This window comes from Gambusia affinis, linkage group LG03 (assembly GCF_019740435.1).
Source record: "Gambusia affinis linkage group LG03, SWU_Gaff_1.0, whole genome shotgun sequence".
Lineage (NCBI taxonomy): Eukaryota > Metazoa > Chordata > Actinopteri > Cyprinodontiformes > Poeciliidae > Gambusia > Gambusia affinis.
Window position 1 is genome coordinate 1,457,740 of NC_057870.1, and position 17,010 is coordinate 1,474,749.

Consider the following 17,010-nt stretch of genomic DNA (forward strand, 5'->3'; position numbering starts at 1 on the left):
TGAAATTCAGATTTGGATGCTTAATTATGTCAAAATAAGCCAGGTATAATTGTATTGTATTACCTAAGATTACACCCGATATTTCTGTAGACTCGGTTCGATTGGAGACCAAAATTGCAGCATTTGTTACCAATAGGGTGACCAGACGTCCTCTTTTTCCCGGACATGTCCTACTTTTCAGACCTAAAAAAATGTCCGGGGGGAATTTAAAAATCGTCCGGGATTTTGGTCAACTGCCTCAAAACACATTACATAGCTTACAGTGCATTGTGATTACATTGCCACTCCGTTCCACTACTCCATTCCAGGTTTCTTTGTATGGCAAATTAGTCACGCCCTTCTCCCCAAATCCAATCACGTTGCATTATGTGTGCGAGTTTGAGTGGGAAAAGTAAAGATAGCTGAGTTGACTTGTACACCGGCCGCTCGACTAGTTAAACCTTAAGTGTGACAGGCGATAGCACATGTGTGTCCGCCGATTCTACGGCAAAAATGCCTAAACGAAAGTGTACGTTTACGGAGGAATTAAGGAAAAGATTCCCGTGCTTTCGTCAAGGTCGTGATCCCTCTGAGGTGGAGTGTTTGACGTGTAAGGCAGGCACTTATGTGTCTGTGGCAAATAAAGGTGCCAATGACCTGCAAGTGCAGTGAATTCAGCAAAGCACACGAAAGCAGCCAGAGGTGAAAGCTCTTCGGCTAAAGTCACAGATTTCTTTGTGACAAAGTCAGACAGTGCAGCCGTCACTGCAGCAGAAGGCAGCTTTGCTTTCCATACTGTTAAGCACTATAAGGTTAGTAACGAGACACAATTTTTTATTTTATGGGTTTTTTTTTTTTTTTGTGTGTGTGTGTGTGTGTGTGGGGGGGGGTTATAAAGTATCCCCCCCACCAACACCACCAACAAAAAAAAGTGTCCTCCTTTTCAGAAACCCAAATCTGGTCACCCTAAAGTTACCAGTGATGTCAGTAATGCGTTAGAAAGTAACGCATTACTGACATCCGACCACTTTTTTCAGTAATGAGTAATCTAACACGTTGCTATTTCAAATCCAGTAGTCAGACTATACAGCTACTTATCAAAATCACTTTGCGTTACTATCTTCTTTTGTTATTTAATTGTATTTCCTCTTACGCGTCTTGTCGAGTGACCGATGTCTATGCGACAGAAATGTAAACAAAGGAGGGAGATGTGCATTTTGTTGGTGGAAAAACTGGAACTATTTTGAGTTTCTGTTGCCAAGTCCGATTATTATAAGTGGCTTTTGGCTTAATTTTTTTTAAAGTCGCTTGCAAATTTAATGAGTGGCGGGTTGCGCCTTTTTGGGCTCGTTTGGGCTTGGATCGGTGGACACATGTGCTATTAAAATCCTTCTTAGAATTTTCCAGACAACAGTGGACCACACAAATGACTCACGTTCTTTTTTTCTTTTTTCTTTTGTTGTACTGTTGTAGCCATTAAACAATTACCTCTTCAGTTCAACCTTATCAGTGGAGACACGTTGTTGATGTTATCAATATAAAATAACTTACAATTAAGAATTGGCAAAGCTCAATGTGTTTTTTACAGGAGGCGGAGCTGTTGTTAGCAACTGCTGAAAGTAACTAAAAAAGTTACTTTTAATGTAACTTAGTTACTTTCCAAATCAAGTAGTCAGCAATCTAACTGAGTTACTTTTTCAAGGAGTAATCAGTAATCTGATTAAAGTTACTTTTTTAAAGTAACTGTTTGTTACATGCTCCAGTTTGCATTCATACTGCACTAAGTAAAAAGAGCCAAACTTATTGAAAAAGTTGCTTCCTCCTCAACTGTGGTGGCCCTGCACCAAGAACTACTGAAAGAATAAACACCAAACCTCTGAAGAAGACCAGTGCATCTTCTGCTTCACAAAATGTAAACAAAAAATGAAGTGGTATCAGATTTTAGCGATTGAAGAAGGATTGCTGCAGCTAGAGACACGCTCCTACAGGCAAAATACTATTCGTTGAATTATGTTCACAAAATCATACTGTTCCAATGGCTTAAGTTAAAGCTGAGAAAATTGCTGATGTTTTTAGATGTAAAATATGTTTTCTCACAAGATAATATATAAATAGTTTGGTTTCTGTCCCTTCTGTCAAAATACAAGATAGAACTAAACAAATTTCTCTTTATATTGTCAGTAATTTAATTTTACATTATTGAATCAGAATATTGTTATTGTACCAAAGCACAACAAAATTTCATTTCAGTACAGCCATCCAAAGAAGACAATAAACAAGACAAATAAAACAAAGAAGATGGGGTGCCTGGGGCTGCAGTCATTGAAGATGGTGCCCTTTGCCGCTGTCAAAATTAGTTTGTTGAAATTTAAACAATGATTCCTATACTTTATGAAATATTTGATTGTATGTGATGATTGCTATATGAATATCAGCACATTCTACAAACAATCAATGTAATTAGTCCAGTTTTTGCCATTTAAAAATTACAGTGTTGCAGTGCACCATAGCAAAGGGAAAATTATGCTGACAGATGTAAAGCAACTTTAAACTACTGATATTCTCCTTTTCCTCGCTCTCTGTGTCGGCTTTACTCTACATGCAGACCTGTTGCCATGGCACCCGAGAGAGCGCGTCTGCCAACCCTAAGAGCAGAGTAATATATTGAAAAGAATGCCCTGATCTTAAGTCAGTATCTCTGAGCAAATTAATAATAAAAACAAAACAAAAAATTCAAAGAAAAATGACCAATGCAACTGTTCAAAAAGCACAAATGCATATTAGAGTCTGTTCAAGTCAAATTCTGAGTATTTTCCACACAAATTAGGTGCCGCAGTTCAAATGGTTAGACATAATCCAGAGTTCAGTTTTACTGTTCTGTTTCAACACACCTGACCCAGAAACTGTATTGGAGTATTAAAGGAACACACAGACATGCACACCAATACATACCCATCCTACCAACACGAGACGCGTGTCCTATCCTGTCAAGAGGGGACTTCTGTTTCTAGTTTTTTGAAAAAGCAAAAACCAAAAATAAAATTTACATTAAAGCTCTATTACCATAATATGACTGAAGATTTGACTTTTAATCATTATCAAGAAATTGCCAAGAGAAGACCTGGATCTCTGAGTGACATTTACATATCCAAGTGGAAACCTTAACCCACTGCAATTGAACTCTCTGTACACATTTTTTGACCTGAAGAGTATTTGCTTACTACAATGTATTACTTTAACTCTTTTAAGAAATTGATGACTTAGCTTGAGTGATATTATTTAATTAATTCTTTACAATACAAATATTAAATAATATTTAAATTTTTGTAATTTTCTTTCTTTTCTGTTAAGCTTATGTTGTTGTTTATCCATTTTCCCTTCTGTGTACCACCCAGGTCCATTGACCAGTTTTGGGATTCTGACCAGAATCCCTCAGTGTTATTATCTTGAGAAATAATGAGATTTGGATGAGTGTAAAACAAGCTTTAATGCCGAAAAATTATCAAATGTTACAAGTCAAACAAATGGAACAGAAACAGAGTGACATTCACCGTCCAGCACTGAACTTCACTCAGCTCACTTTCTAGGTCAGGGGGGTGTCCTGCCCCAAGTGGAGGAGTTCAAGTATCTTGGGATCTTGTTCACGAATGAGGGAAGAAGGGAGCAGGAAATTGACAGGCGGATTGGTGCAGCGTCTGCCATCAAGTGGGCATTGTACCGGTCCGTTGTGTTGGAGAGAGAGCTGAGCCAAAAAGTGAAGCTCTCAATTTACCAGTCGATCTATGATCCCACCCTCATCTATGGTCATGAGGTTTGGGTCATGACTGAAAGAACGAGATTGCGGATACAAGCGGCTGAAATGGATTTTCTCCGTAGGGTGTCTGGGCTCTCCCTTAGAGATAGGGTAAGAAGCTCAGTCATCTGGGAGGGACTCAGAGTAGAGCCGCTGCTCCTTCACATCGAGAGGAGCCAGTTGAGGTGGCTCAGGCATCTGGTCAGGATGCCTCCTGGACTTCTGCCCGGTGAGGTGTTCTGGGCATGTCCCACCGGGAGGAGGCCTCAGGGAAAACACAGGACACGCTGGAGGGACTATGTTTCTCAGCTGGCCTGGGAATGCCTTGGGATTCCCCCAGAGGAGCTGGAACAAGCTGGGGAGAGGGAAGTCTGGGCCTCCCTTCTGAAGCTGCTACCCCCCCAACCTGACCCCGGATAAGCGGAAGAAGATGGATGGATGGATTCACTTTTTATCATCCTTTATAGTGAGAATAATAAACATGCAACTCAAATCACTGACCAGTAGTGCCACCCTTCTTTTCAGCCTTCCATTTATGGATCCTATCAGTTGCCGATCTGTTGACAATCAATGTTTTATGCAGCAGCAACCAAAGCCTCCCAGATATTGTTCAGAAACGTGTAGCACTTCCCTTCACCTTAAATCTCCCATTTAAGAAAAGCCCACAAGTTGTCCATGGGGTTTAAGACTGGTAAAGAAGGGGGCCACTTTATGATTCTTTCATCTTTAAGGCCCTTACTGGCTAACCATATAGTGGAGTACTTTGATTCATGCGATGGAGCATTGTCCTGCAAAAAATCATGGTCTTCTCAAAAGATGTAGACTTTTTCCTGTACCACTGCTTGAAGAAACAGTCTTCTAAAAACTGGCTGTAGGTTTGAGAGTTGACAGATGACTGTCTCCTGTTCCCTCACACACACACACACGCACACACACAGAAACACTGTTGTATTTTCATATTTTGTGGGGAATTTACATTGACTTCCATTTGTTTTCTACAGCCAAACACTTGTCCACTCTCTGTGTCAGCCTAACCATAACCATCACATACATAACCTCAACAATAACCAAAAATCAATTTACACCATAGCCCTAAACCTAACCCCTAACCCAAGAAATGGGTTAGGGGTCACCCTCAGGGGGACCAAGAAAATGTCCTCATAATGAACAGTGGTTTCCAGAAATCCACATTGTAAATAGAAATAGGTCCCTCCAAGGATATAAGAACCTGGTTCAAGCACACACACACTACCTTATTTTCATTTTATATTCAGTGCCAGTCAGTCTACAGAAAATGTACTTTTTATAATTTATACTATACATTTCTTTACATTGCTATTTCAAATCTAGGAGGAAAACTTGGAGCAGTGTTGACAGACCGGCATAACGTCTATCTACAAAATTTAGACAAAATTTATAGAAAAGATGACTGTAACACACAAAATGTATGTTATAGTGGATCTTTTAAATAAGAGTGTTGGAGCCAAAATATAGCGAGTGAAGTGACGGAGGTATGTTTTTAGCCTGTACAACAACAATCAGAATGAGATTATTTACTTTTTAAATGAATGCTGAATTATGCACAGTATGAGCAAGAGGCTGAATAAGTATCTCTAAGGGTGAAAAATGGATTGGACAATGTCCCAGATTGGGTTAAATCTTCATGCCTCACATTAAATATTAAGAGGACTGTCACAATCTATTTTGCAGGGAGGATCTTTCCAAGCATTCAAGCTAAGGATTAAATAATTAATAGTAAAGAAAGATAAATAAGGATGCATTCACACCTCACACACCAAGGAGACTTGGTGTGAATGCATCCTCAAAACATCAGTAATTTTCTCAGCTTTAACTTAAGCCATTCCAACAACCTGTATAGTCTGCTTTAATTGAACTCTAGTTTGCTTGTGTCTAGAGGGTCTGGTTTGTCTGGAGATGTGTGACTGTGCAATAGAACTCTGATGTGGACCAAATAAGCGCTGTCTAAAAACTTTAGATTAGTTCAGGGGTCTGCAATCCACGGCTCCAGAGCCAAATGCGGCTCTTTAGCACAGCCCTATACTATACATTTCTTTACTAGTGGCTCTCTGGAGCTTTTTCAAATATGTTTGAAATTTTAAAAAGATCGAGGTGCGAAATATATTTTTTGTTTTAATATGGTGTCTGTACGAGGACAAACGTGACACAATCATTCTTAATGTTTTCCAATGCTACAAAAATGTGCAGAATAAATATTAAATTTCAACATTTCCATCAACAAAGATTTGCATCATAGCCTGTGACATGTTTCTTTCAGCTGGGCAGGGGGCGAGGCAGCTGGCTGTTATAAACAAACCGACGGCTGTGTGGTGAGCCATGGAGAGCAAAGGGGAAAAGAGGAAAATAGCTGAGGAGAGATTCTACAATTCTTGGACCGAATCATTTGCATTCATTGACAATGTGGAAGGATTACCTGAATGTTTGCTCTGTAGCGAGAAGTTGTCAAATAACAAAAAGAATACTCTACTTTCCGGACTATAAAGCGGATCTTACTATAAGACTCACCTACCAATTAATACAACAAACAAACAAAAAAAACTGGAAAAAACTGTGGGGACAAAGTAACGGCTTATAGTTTGAAAAATACGGTCATGTTGAAAGACATTTCCAGGGAAGGCGCTATATTAGCTGCCACGTCAAGATTCAACTTCAATCTTACATGCTCGATGTTGAGAAGCTGTCCAGTGATGTCTGTAAACAGAAGTCACATTAATCACGTAAGAACACAATCCTACCATAGGCATACATATTTAGTAACACAGTGATTGTTTTTATAAAGTGCTTAGTGATTTTTGTCAGCATATATTTAGAATGACACTTAGCAATATTATTGTGTTTTGTTGCTCAGGTCCAAGGATGGTTGCGTGTCAAAAGAGAAGAGGATGCTGCCATCTTTTACCATTGCACTGACTTGCTTGGCATTTACATAGAAATCAAACTTAAACTGTATTAATTTAATTTTATTTAATTTTATATAATTTAATTTTAATTTTATATATTTAATTTATATATATATATATATATATATATATATAGATATATATTTATATATATATTTATATTTATATATATATATATATATATATATATATACTTCCCTACATATACTTTATCTTTTCAAAAGGCTGCTGCCGTCTTATTTTATAACTGCAGGTTGCGTTGTATTGCTCTTCGTTTGTTGCCCAAATAAGGGGCACATTATGCTTGTTCCGTTTTGTTGTTTTTTTGATCACACACTTGATTATTTACAAAGAACGATCGTCGTTATGTAAACTGCATTTGGGAGCAGATTTTACAAGTTCCAAAAGTAAAAATATATTTTCTTGTTGAATCTTCATAATAAAAATTACATCAAAAATCAGACTTCTTTATTGCATTTCTATAATTTTATCAATGCAACAAAACATAATACATTCATATTGTAACGGAAGGTAAACTTAAAGCATCATCGTACAACAGAGTCACGTGGTTCCAGGACCCGCAGCATGAAAAATAAACATTTAATCATGAATGCTCATGAATGTATGCAATTAGTCGTTTTGATAATAGGCTAAAAAAGCTAATATAAACAATTAAAGCTTGTTTTGCTTTCATTACAAACCTTATATAAAGCTTTTGATTTTTTGCGGCTCCAGACAGATTTGTTTTTTGTTTTTTTGGTCCAAAATGTAGAGTGACCATATTTTCATTTGGGAAAACCGGGACACCTTTGGGGGCTGAAATTGTGTTCTTACCAATGAGTTTTTCTCCATAATGAACTACATAAACATTCAGCGATACATTCAGATTTTCTAAAAATGGAGCTGTAATCTTTACCATTGGTGTGCTTTCTAACCTTTGTGAAGAACTCTCCATTTACCAATGGTAAAACTGTACAATATTTTACTAAAGTGAAAACTTTCTATTGACTATGTTGTTATTAAACCAGCTAATAATATTTTGAGCATAGCAGCAGAAATAGTTCTGAAATACTGACAGACTGTAGCTAGTTTCAGTGTGTCATTCCTACTTTTTATTCAGAATTTAATTTGTGGTCAATTTGCATTAATTCTTGTGTTTTATGTGGATCCCTTGTATTTCTATCAACATTTAGTGTGAGGTTTATGTCCATGGCCCTGTAGGAAATTCATAAACTAAGAAAAATGTGAGGAGAGCATATTTTAATCATCTTATTCTGACTGACTCTGCTGATTCTGATTTAGTTTTTCTGTTTTAGGGTCACACTACAGAAAAATCTTTCCTGATGCACTAAGGATGTCATTATCTTCCCAATCTGCATTTAGTCATTTTTTCTTTTGCTTCTCCGGTCTCTGGATTCCCTTTTTATTTTCTCATGCTGTCCTTTCCATGTGTTTCTACCCCTCGGATTGTTGGTTTCTTACAATCAATATGGATTTTTTTTTATTTTCATCATTTTCACACACACACACACACACACAGTTATAGATATTGTTTTTGTCAAAGGAAGTGCATTTTTGTTGCACTGCTAAATGAAATTCTGAATGAAGTCATTAGGTCTCCTGTTAGTGTATGCTGTATTATTTTCAAATATGTACATTTTAGCTCAGGTTTATTCACCTTTTTTCTATGTCATTTTGATTCTCAATAAATGTACTTACCTTAGAGTTTACATTAACCTCAAGTGAAAGCAGCCTTAATAAACACTAAGCATCTGCCTGAGACTTGAAGGCATCAGTTAAAGGTGGCAAAATGACAATCTGACAGATGTCCTTTAGTCTACCAGGTTTTATGCACTAATACACATGCATTTCACGCAGACAGGAGATACAGTTACTAATGGACCTCTGTCAGGTGACTACTTTAGCAAAGACCAAGGAGATAGTTACCATGGAAACAAGCATATATTAAAGCCCCTAAACGAGCAGGAGCGTGCGTGTGTCCTTTATGCTCTAGCAGTTTCCCTTCTGAAAGGGACAAAATTTATAATGGTCTAACAGAGGAAGTACGTTTTAAAATAACATTTGACGTTTAGGACTTGCCAAGTGTACAAAGATACCGTGAAGACAAATGAAGACAACGGACAGCAGAGACCTTGGGGTAGGCTTTAAACATACCTCAGGACCAAGGCATTTTTCATCTGCAATATTTTAAGAGCCCTTTAAAATCTGCAACAAATAAAATCAGTTTTTAGTGTAGTGTAAATAACTCATTTCAGTTCATGGACACTTGCAAAAGGGCAAATAATGTGCTGCTTGATTGTTTACACAAAAGCTGTTAAAGACTGGTGTTATTCATCAAGGAGCAGGACAGTTGCCATGTGCTTTTCACCAATTCCTAAAGTTACAGGTCTGCAAGAGTCAGAAATTTTGCCTATTTTTTATTCACCAAATATATATTTTCCATCTTAATAAATTCTTAAAAATTCAGAAAATTAGATTTTCTAGATGTTTTCTCATTTTCTCTCTCATAGTTGAGATTTATCAATGATGTCAAATCATCTATCATGACACTTACACACAAAAAGCAGAATCTCAACAGAATGCGGGTGAGGCCAACTCGACACAGTGACACGCTGACATTCAGAGTGTTTCATTTTTATTTATTTATTTTTTACAATAAATACAAGCGTTTGTGTTTTAACAGTTAGCAAACTCCAGCAAATAACCACAGTTATCAGACAGTTTTCAGATAAAAGATAAGTGCCATGGTGTTGTTGAGACCATATCTAGTACCAAGAAGAAATATATTTTACAGACCATAATAGCATACCTTTAAGTTCATTATAAGGAACTATCACTTATTTATGCTTTCAATTAGATTTTATTTTAGAAATTTATTTCTTCATTATTCAAGTGCTTTTAGAAAAGTTTTTTATTCACATTTTTTCAAAGTCTATCTATCACTGTTAAGCGCCACTTAAATCCTGTCACTTAAAGAATGATTTCCGATTATCATTTTTAATGTTTACACTAACTGCTGAGTATGTGTGTGACGGGGTTCTTTCATGACTTGGTCAAACATAAATGACTGGCCAAGGCTGGAGATCACTTTAGTGAAATTTATTAAGCGTTTCTTCAGGTGGACAAAGGTTGCAGGTGCAAAATATATACAAAGGACATTCAAGGCAGGTTAAAATCAGACAAACAGCAGTACCTTCATTGTCAGAGTCTATCGCCTTCAGTGTGACTTCTCAGGAGTCTAGCCAGACTGCTTCCCTGTGGAGCAGAGCCCTGCTTTGAAAGCCACAGGCTCCACCCACAGAAAGTCCGAACAAGCATAAAAAACTAAGCAGTTACTTCCAACTCAAATAAACTCTTAAAGTATACTAAATAAATAATAATAATAATAATAATAATAATAATAATAATAATAATAATAATAATAATAATAATAATAATAATAATAATAATAATAATAATAATAATAATAATAATAATAATAATAGAAAAAAAATTATACTGCGTAGTGGGCTAACATGCTAACTCCAGAACTCACTCAAATGAGATCAAATGCCAGAAGGATAATAACACTTTTATTTCTTTTTTCTCCAGAGAGTTTTTCCAGCGCTAGTGGGTCGTATTTTTGTGACAGTAGGCAGACAGAAAAGAGGGTGAGGAGAGGGGGGAAGACATGCGACAAATGTTGTTGGGACCGGGAGTCGAACCCTCGACGTCAGCGTCGAGGACCAAGGCCTCCAATCGTGGGCCATGCTGACCCCCTGCGCCACCACAGCAGGCCCCAGATCATAACACATTTTAAATCGAGTATTAAAGATCAGTAAGTTCCAACAACTGCTGGGAAAACCACCACACATGCTGCTTGAGGAAGTTGAGACAAGATGGAATTCAACTTATTTTATGTTTCAACATCTCCATGAATAACATGACACAGGAAGCAGCAGCTACACACAGTATATTGTGATTTGTGAAACTGCAATAAAAGGGGATTTCAGCAATTTGCATCAGGACCACATGAGAACTGAACTCTTCCTTCTCTGAAATCAGCATTATTTTGCCGTTTTCCACTTTTAGCTTTCTATTTTCTCTTTTTTTTTTTTTTATTCAGCGTATCAAGATCTGATCCTACACTGAAAAAAATACCTCTTTGGATGAACATAAAAAAAATCCAGGTGGAAAGGTTTTCCACCTGATTACTTTGCTTTATTTCAGCACCATATAATTCTGTTACTCCTATTTAAAGCAAATGTGTTAGGTCAACTTAATTTATTAAGGTTATTCCAATGTAAAGCAATTGTGTTGGCTCAATTTATATTATTCTGTTATTATGGTTATTCTATGGTTGATTCTAAATCAAAGTGTTGGCTGAACTTAATATATTATGCTTATTCTAATTTAAATAACATGAGTTGGCTCAACTTATGTTATTATGGTTAATCTATGATTGATTCTAAATCAAACGTGTTGGCTCAACTTAATATATTATGGTTATTCTAATTTAAATAAAATGAGTTGGCTCAACTTACTTTATAAGGGTTATTCTATTAAGTGTTGGCTGAACTTAATATATTATGGTTATTCCAATTTAAAGCAAATGTGTTGGCTCAATATAATTTATTAAGGTTGATTCAACTCATTTACTATAGTTGGATCCAATGTCATTTAAAAGAGCCAGCCCAACTAATTTGCAACGCTTTGGACCAATAATTTACTTGACTAAGATTAATGGCAATTTAATTGAAACCAACTTCTTTTTTTTTTTTTTCTTTCTCCAAGGTTTTGCAGCACTAGTGGTAGGTATTTTTTTGAGACAGTAGGCAGACAGGGTGAGGACATGCGGCAAAGGTTGCCAGGACAGGGAGTTGAACCAGCAACATCTGCATCGAGGACTAAGGCCTCCAAATGTGCAGTGTGCTAAACCCCTGCACCATCACAGCACACTGGAGAAACCAACTTATGTTACAGTGATACCTTCACACTACTTATTACGTAAATTGATCCAACTCATGAAAATTAAGTTAGCTCAACAAACATGAAAGAACTCCACTGTTACAGTGCAGTTCTAAATGCTGAAAGAAATTTAAGAACTGCTTCAGTGCAGTTCTTAAATGCCAATAGTGCCCTGCAGAGAAAAACAAATATCTATAGTTTAATGTGTAAATAAAACCACTTTGAAGTCTTCCCAGGCGCAAAACAGTTATGTTGCATAATCTCTTGTGATCCCCTGATCTCGCTATACCTCTCCGGAGGGAAATGAATCTGATTAAATTGAATCACGTTAGTACAGTAAGCTCCGATAATTATTCAAAGTAGCTTAAAAAGTATATTTCTAAGGAAACTTTGCAGCATTAACTCCTGAATCAGCAGCTAGTGACAGTAGAAAATGATATGAATTCAGGAACAATTAAACAGAGTTAAGTCAGAAAAAAAGTCTTCAGAAAGATAGCTTAGTGATAGAGTATGTGCACCATATTAAAAGTCTACAGTCAGTTTTGGATGTAACTCAGGCATCCATAAATGCACTGAAAACACAAACACACTAACCAGGGTTCAGGCAGTGGAACAAATTGTGCATGGCCAAATGCAGGGGAGATAAGAGAATTAAAAATACCAGAGGAAGATGATTATCCAAAAATAAACATGTATAAAAAAACATTATTTCTAACATATAAAAAAAATATTTCAAGTGCTTCATATGTCATGTCTTCAACAGTAAATACGTATGAGCACCATACATAAAATAGAAGAAGAAAACTTAAGCAAATAAACAGTTAGCCCCTAGATAAAGGCTCCACAAATCACAAACTTGATTTAAAATATTCTGCTATTAGAGCAGAATAATCTGTGTTGTGGGGGGTTTTAAGCTAGAGATGATGAAAGATACTGAAGGTAGTGAAAAAATAGATGGAATAACCCTTTAGCCATTTCCCGAATCAGAAGCTGCAATCGGAAACCAAATTCAGCTTCTTAGGATAATATCATCTGGGACATCTCTAGACTGTAGAAAACGTTGTAAATAGTCCTCTATGCCTCTCGTTTAGACTCCACCATCACTTCCGGTATTGCAGAAATTGTATAAACAGCTTTTTCACCCACAAACATTTTTCAAAACGTTTCTCATAATCTCGAGGAACTAAGTCGAGATCGCTTTTGTATTTTTTTTCTCCATATTTCCTAATTCACATCAACTGTAGTACATTGAAACAACCACTAGATGTCGCCATTTTAGAATATATCTAGTACTTTGAAGCAATAGGCCATTTTCTGGGCAATTATCTCAAAGTGGCCCAGTGATTCAGAATGCCACGGTTTTACTATTACTAGTTTCATAAATTTACATTTATGGTAAATTATTTGTTTTTCTTTTTTTTTTTTTTACGCACCTTCATTTGTCCATTTCAGATGTTGCAGTCTGAGCAGGTGTATAAGAGGGGCAGACCCAGCATTTCCTGCTTATATAGCTGGATTGTCATTGATTGCGTCACTGGGTTTTACCAAATAGAGGGTTTTCCTTTTTGTATTGTATTGTTTGTTTTCTTTGAAGTAGCCTTTTAAGTTGTCCTGTATTACATGTTTTATTTTGCAGATCATTTAGTTAGGTAAATGAGTTTGTAAATTAGATTAAATTAGATTAATTTCTTTGTTTAGATTTTGTTTGGTGTGACCTCTTTTATTATGGTTTGGTCCAATAAATTGCAGGTGTGATGTCATAATGGTTACTATAAAAACAATAAGCTATAGATGCTCAGGATGGATTTCAGATCCTAACAAATGCTAAGCAATAATATTTCACCATAAGAACCAGAAACTAGTGCTGATGCTATTTCTTTTTTTTTTTCTTTGGTCACCTGTTTGACCCTTTTACTACACTACTTCACACGGACAATAAAGCATATTGAAAGTTAAACTTATAACAATATTCACATTTATAAAATCTTTCAATCCCATTGAACTGAGATACTCATAATGATATTCAAAAGGATTTAAAGGAGCAGATGGGGACTGATTTGGAGAAAATGGCATTGCTTTGTTTCCCCATTTGAGACAAAGAAGACTTCCTTTTGGATTTTTTTTCTCTTTTTACTTTCAAAAATAAAAACTGCAAACTTGACTATATTATTTTAAGATACTCTTTTTAATTAATTGCAAAGGATGGTGGTGAAACACAATGAAACACTTGTACATGAACGCCATTAAAGTTTATTGAAATTTGTTTCAAGACGCTGTGAGGGTTTTGCATAGACCAGCCAAGGAGATGTAAAATAATTTCCAAAAATAATCTTAATTTATTACAAAAAATGTCCAAAATAATTCAAAAATGACAAATTGGGCCCAAAAACTGAGGTCAACATAAAGTGTAACTCAAGTGGTAACAAAAGAAACTCAACCTAACAACAAGACATGAGGGGAACCTATAGTGGCTGATCAGACCACTGCTAACACACACAAGGGGGTAACTAAACACACAAGAACCTAACAAATACTGGTGAGAATATTATTAAATCTTTAAATTAAATAAATATCAAATTTAAACTAACTTTCAAAAAGAAGAAACATTAAATAAGGAGGAAGTTCGACAGCCATGAATGGACCTCAGTCAGCTGGAGCTCATCTGCAATTTCCAGGGGCAGGTCCAAAGGAAACTAATAACTCAAAAGGAAGAAATTAATTGGTTGTCTTTAACAAAAAATACAAAGAACTGACAAATAAAGTTAACTAAATGTGTGCACATCAAATAGTTAACTAAAAAGTCAGACTAATAAAAATAATTTCAAAGATAAAGATAAATCTAAACTAAGCACTAATTAATATGTAAAGTAACATTAAGGAAGAACAGAAAACCATTACCAATTCTGTGTGACAGCAGGGACAGCTGTCACAACGCATTGAGCTCAAATTAAGAACTGTTTGAATCCAATTGTACACATGTTACTGGCCCAGAAAATGTGCATTTGGTTCCATCATGTGGCCAGATAGAACGACTACACTATGGAAGCAGTCTTATTGTCTTTTACTCTATGAATCTTTATATGTTAAAAAATTAAAAAGTTCCTTAAAATAGTTTGCAATAAAAATCTGAAAATCTTACCATATATACAAACTTGCTTGTCATTTATGCTGAATTTTTTAATGATGTTCTGTTTATCTAAAAATGCCTAAAACAACATTAATAATTAACAGCACTCAATGTTAAGGTTTGATTTGAACAAAAAAAAACTGAGATTCTGACCAAACTGCAGAATGACTAAGTGATGTGTTCTAGAGTGTGCAATTTAGTCAAGATTGTCAAAGGACTGTAAAAGATAGACATTTGTGTTGAGCACAAACTTGTGAAAAAAAAACATAGTGAGGCACATGAAGATATGGCCATACACTCCCAGAGTACCCGGAGAATACCAACACATGCACAGTGAGAACATACAAACTCCATCCCTCCAACCCTGGACCTCCTTGCTGCACACTGTAAAAAATGAATTTAAGGGGTTATCAGATTAACAAAAGAATATTATGTACTTTTAACTAAATTTCATGTTTCAAACAAAAACGTGATACAATCATGTTGGATAAAGAAGAAATTCAACAACTTCACGTTTATGAAATTTAATCATGTTGAGATAACAATTCATTAGTCAGACTGATCTGGTGCTGAAGCTGAGTGAGATCACAGGATATCACGTGAGTTCACGCGAGACAATCGTTTTTGTCTCAACTTGAATAACGTATTCAAGTTGAGATAACGTGATTCATTTTAGTCAGATTCATTTCCCTCCGAAGAGGGTCTAGAGAGTTCAGGGGATCACAAGCGATTGTGCAACATGACTGTTTTGCGCCTGGGAATACTTCAAAGTGGTTTCAGTTACACATTAAACTATAGATATTTGTTTTTCTCTGCAGGGTACTATTGGCATTTAAGAACTGCTGTCATGCTGGATTTGAGGTTTTTTTACCCACATGCAGGTTCTACCACAAAGGCCGGAAAGTCTTGATTCAAATTATTTATTAACAATAAATGCTGAATGAAATTTGCTCCAGGTTGACTCTCCCGAATCGGCAGCGGTTGGGTGGCTCAGGTTCTGCTTGGAGAGGGGACAGGTTAGTGAGAACCGGGTTGAGGGAATCTTGACAGGGAAATGGAGAGTATTGCTTACAGTTCGACTGATGCATGGTTGCTGAGTAAGGGGAAAGGATCCAAGAGGCACAGGGGTTAGGATCCAAGAGGCACAGGGGTTCTGCGAGAGTGACAGGGGCACGATCGGCAGGCGGTGGAGTCCTGGTGACAAAAGAGCAGTCGCTGCTGCGCGCTGTGATAGGCGTGGTTCCTGGCTTGATCCAGACAACTGATCAAGATCTGCGAGAGGACAGAAACAAGATTAACTTGAACGCTCATAGAAATGACAAGAACTTGGAGTTGACTCTGACCAACAAGTGGGACCATCGAGCGATGAATAGCTGCTCCACTGCTTCTTAAGAATCCTGCAGCTGATTGCGGGAATCCGCTGCAGGTGAGCCAGCCTGCCGGAAACGCTCCCACGAAGATCGTCTGCCAGAGGAGCACTCACACCAACTTGAATCCTAACAACTGCACTGTAACAGTTCTTAAATTTCTTTCAGCATTTAAGAACTGCACTGTAAGAGTGCAGTTCTTTCTTTCAGCATTTAAGAACTGTAAAAAAAGTTCTTTAAAAAAAAAAAAGACTCTTTAAGAACAGTCTTTGAATTAACAATTAAATCATGGAAAGGATTTCCACATGATTAAATAGCTTTCTTTCAGCATGAAGCATGTTTGTTGAGCTAACTTAATTTTCATGAGTTGGATCAAGTTAATAAGTAGTGTGAAGGTATCACTGTAACATAAGTTGGTTTCTCCAGCGTGCTGTGGTGGCACAGGGGTTTAGCGCACGTTTGGAGGCCTTAGTCCTCGATGCAGACGTTGCTGGTTCAACTCCGGTCCTCGCAACCTTTGCCGCATGTCCTCACCCTGTCTGCCTACTGTCTCAAAAAAATACGAACCACATAACCTCTTCGGAGGAAAAAAAAGTTGATTTCAATTAAATTGCCCTTAATCTTAGTCAAGTAAATTATTTGGTCCAAAGCATTGCAAATTAGTTGGGCTGGCTCTTTTAAATTACAGTACATTCGGTCCAACTGTAGTAAATGAGTTGAATCAACCTTATTATATTGAGCCAACACATTTGCTTTAATTTGGAATAACCGTAATAAATTAATTTCAGCCAAAACGTTATAGAATAACCGTAATAAAGTTGAGCCAACTCATATTAT

General features: G+C 36.6%; 1 long non-coding RNA gene across 1 annotated transcript; it reads right to left on the bottom strand.

Annotated features, from left to right (window-relative positions):
* Window positions 1-15,238: 15,238 nt before the first annotated feature.
* On the bottom strand, window positions 15,239-16,301 carry LOC122827041. The gene is made up of 3 exons (XR_006369925.1): window positions 16,150-16,301; window positions 15,879-16,078; window positions 15,239-15,803 (listed from the first exon to the last, which is right to left on the bottom strand). It is a non-coding gene; the product is annotated as an uncharacterized LOC122827041 (long non-coding RNA).
* Between the last annotated feature and the right edge of the window lie 709 nt (window positions 16,302-17,010).